Source organism: Gigantopelta aegis, chromosome 4, assembly GCF_016097555.1.
Source record: "Gigantopelta aegis isolate Gae_Host chromosome 4, Gae_host_genome, whole genome shotgun sequence".
Classification (NCBI taxonomy): Eukaryota; Metazoa; Mollusca; class Gastropoda; order Neomphalida; family Peltospiridae; genus Gigantopelta; species Gigantopelta aegis.
The window spans coordinates 224,710-228,732 of record NC_054702.1 but is presented as its reverse complement, the minus strand read 5'-3'; positions in this window follow the sequence as shown (position 1 = coordinate 228,732).

The window sequence follows — 4,023 nt, the reverse complement described above, 5'->3', positions numbered from 1 at the left end:
AAAACCAACACGCTACAATGGCTACACCTGGCTCTTTAATGTATCCGCGCCTGAAACTCTTGCTAGTGGATCTGATATCATCTTGGTTTGTTAAGCGAAGTGCTGTAATACCTGACAAGTCGGTTACCGCACCAAGTAATCCAGCGCTTGTTATCGTTAATTACCGTGACCGTGCGTCACCGGTGTTCAACCCGTTACCACCGCGAGACGCGTTAATTAAGAAAAGATGAGGATTTTCTGCTGTTCTGTCAGTACAAACGAATTCGTCCCTATCAGAATTAATTTCGTGCTGGATTCAGTTGCATGACAAACATGCGTCTATGGTATTTTATGTGTTGTTGTGTCCACCATTGAAGGTCGACATAATAAGCACATTAATTTATTAATCATCGGCTATTGTAAAGGAGCACATTTCACTAAACATCGTAAGCTACGTTTTGCACGTAAACGTAAATCTACGACTGAAGAGCATTTCACAAAGAAGTGTAAACGTAAGTTACAAGTAAAGTTAGACATAAATCTAAGAGTGCCCTCGACCACAACTAGTCGCACACGTAAATTGCTACATCCACTTCGATAATTCATAAAATGGTCACACTTTTGGTTTTTGTAAAGTGTTTAATAAATTAACTTCCTTTTATTAATCCAGTGATAGTCAGTTTTGTTACCTGTGTCATTTGATCCACTTAGCTCAGTCGGTTGAATGCTCGTTTGAGGTGCAATCGTCACAGGATCGAACCACCTCGGTGGATCCATTCAACTGATTTGTTTTTCTTCTGGTTCCAGTGCATCACAGCAGGTCAAAGGTCGTGGTATGTGCTTTCCTGTCTGTGGGAAAGCGGATATAAAAGATCCCTTACTGCATTAGGAAACAAATGTAGCGGGTTTCCTCTAACAACTACTTGTCAGAATTACCAAATGTTTGACATGGAATAGCCGATGAATAATAAATCAATGTGTTTTAGTGGTGTCGTTAAACCAAAACGTCTTTTTTTTAATCCACTCAATTTTTTTATTTATTGTTTTCAAATAGGCTGACGAGTCTGCATATTTTTTAAAATATAATTATGCAAATGTATGCAGCAAAAAAACAGACGACCTTTTCCCCCAGTACCTATTTCCTGTACCAGCTCCCATTAAACGCAGGGCCGTACCGTGGTCTGGACATGGAAAACACGAATTGAAATCACCATAATGTTTTTTTTAAAAGTGCATATCGACTTGTCCAAATGCCAGTAGGAACCGGAGGGAGCCTGGGGGTACGTACCCCCCCCCCCCCCCCCCACACATCACTTGTGAGACTTTTTTTTATCACATTAATTTTTACCATTGTAACCCAAAATCTGATATAGAGTTTGCACCCGATCCATCGGTGCCCCCCTCCCCACCCCCACATAGGTTAACATTGTCGCCTATAGGAGTTTATTTGGCACAGTACAACCGTGTGTTGGTATACCGGAAACGGTGGTGTCCAAACTTTATCAAGTTTATTCGTTCTTTCTTTTAAAAGTTATAAGTTTGTTTTGTTTAAAGACAGTACTAGAGCATATTGATTTATTAATAATCGGCTTTAGATGCCAAATTTCTGCTAAATGAGCTGCAAAAGAAAACAGACGTAGATTTACGTGCAAAGTAAGTTAGTAGTATTTCTACGACCGGCTTCGTGAAATGGAGTAAACGTACACGTAGAGGTAGACGTACGACAGGTGTAAGTTTTACACGTAAACGTAAATTTACGATGTTTAGTGAACTAGGCCCCTGAGCCTGAGCTACGTAAGTTGGATGACTAGGAAACGTAGTTTTCTTGTGATGAGCCTGAGCTACGTAAGTTGGATGACTAGGAAACGTAGTTTTCTTGTGATGAGCCTGAGCTACGTAAGTTGGATGACTAGTAAACGTAGTTTTCTTGTGATGAGCCTGAGCTACGTAAGTTGGATGACTAGGAAACGTAGTTTTCTTGTGATGTGATTCAATGTCGAGGCGCTCCTTTGTATTCTTAGAGAGGAAACCCGCTACATTTTTCCATTTGTTGCCAGCAATATTTTATATGCACCATAAACAGACAGAATAACACATACCATGATCTTTGACATACCAGTCGTGTTGCACTGGCTAGAACGAGAAATGGGCCGACCGACGGGGATGAAGCTTAGACCGAGCGCGCATCAGGCGAGCGCTTTACCACTGAGCTACGTCCCGCTCTTGCAGGTTGCAAACGACGGCATTGGAATATATCCTGTAACTTTCTCTTCACGCGTCTAATATTCAAGCAACTATCTAAATACATTCAATCATCATGACCTTTTTTTACACGGCTACAAATATTTGTTATTTCCCTGGTGTGACTCGTCAAGCCATTAGCCCAACACAATGGGGTTTGTCGTGATGCTGGATGATTTCCACGTCGGTTCATTAACACCCGTCATCGGAGACGAACGATTACTGTTTTCCATAGCCTCGCCGTGTTGATTGGTTCTCTCGGAGACTACACCTACCTCATCGAACATGAGTCTTTAGTGCAGTTCTATGATATTAATTTGAAAATAACATTTAGTGACATTTACGACGTCGTTGCAAAAAGTGTATTAGGTTTTAAAGGGACTGCCCGAGTTTATTGCCATTGAGTTAGCACATAACTACAGTAACAATAATTTAATATGTTTATGTAGACAGTAACAATAATTTAATATGTTTATGTAGACAGTATCAATAATTTAATATGTTTATGTAGACAGTAACAATAAAATCATTACGTTTAGAACATGATCTTTAACTATGACTGCATAGCACTTCAAATCTATGTAGATTATATATATATTTTACATGCCTGGTATATTATGTCCCCAACCCTAACTTTGAAAAACCCTTCTGACGGGCCTGGTTGTGATAACGGAAACTGACAAACAATTATATATATATTTTACATGCCTGGTAAATTATGTCCCCACCCCTAACTTTGAAAAACCCTTCTGACGGGCCTGGTTGTGATAACCGAAACTGACAAACAATTATTCAACAGATTCATTATGTTTGTTTGTAGGCCTGTATATTCTACTGTTGTCGGTAATTCATGAGTTTTTTTTTTTTTAATTTATATTTAATTTTTGTTATTCTTTATAGTAATTTTGGAGTTGTTGGCGGTAATTCTGAGGCTATTGTCGGTATTTCTCGGTTGTTGTCCGTTGTTGACGGTATTCGTCGGTTGTTGTCGGTAATTAGTACGACCCAAGATTTGTTCGACCAATAAAGGCTTTCTAACGACTAAAATTACAATTTAAATATTTTTTCTTCTTTAGGACATTGATGTGTAGAGTGGATTTCTGACCGTCCAAGTGTTTATGAGGTGATAGAATCGTGTTTGGGTTGTTACAACTATTAGAACAACCTGAGACACATTGGTTACACAGTTAGTTGTCACGACACTGTTGGATCAAGGCCTAACCCTTTCCACCCTTAACCCTTCAGGGCACCTAAATTAAATTAATAAACTTAATCACTTTTTATATGTGCCCGCTCAAATTGTTTTGCGTCAAACTATTATATTATATATATATATATATATATATATATATATATATATATATATATATATATATATGTAGCCATTATTAGTTTTAGATGGCGCTCTAAATTATTGTCCCCTTCCTATTATAAATTATTGAAAATGTCCTGTCAATTTAAATAGACTCCTGGCTGATTTCCAGCTACTGGCCTTGTCAGGGATTGAGTGTGGTATGGACGTGCCTGAACCTTTATGACATACAGGCGCATGCACAGACACAGATATCCTCGGCAAGACAATACATTGCATATGTAAAGTAGTCGTCAGAAAGGCCCTGCTAGTCGGGAGCATGTTACAGTAACAGTTCCCCTCTTTCTCCACCCCCCCCTCCTCCACCCCACCCCCCTGCAGCCCCAGTCATGAACTATGTTCCACCTCGCAGTTGTCTCTGCCTGAACCAAAATCGTTCCGTCCACACCGATACTACAGCGGCATGTCCAGCGGATATCTCGTCGGCAAAC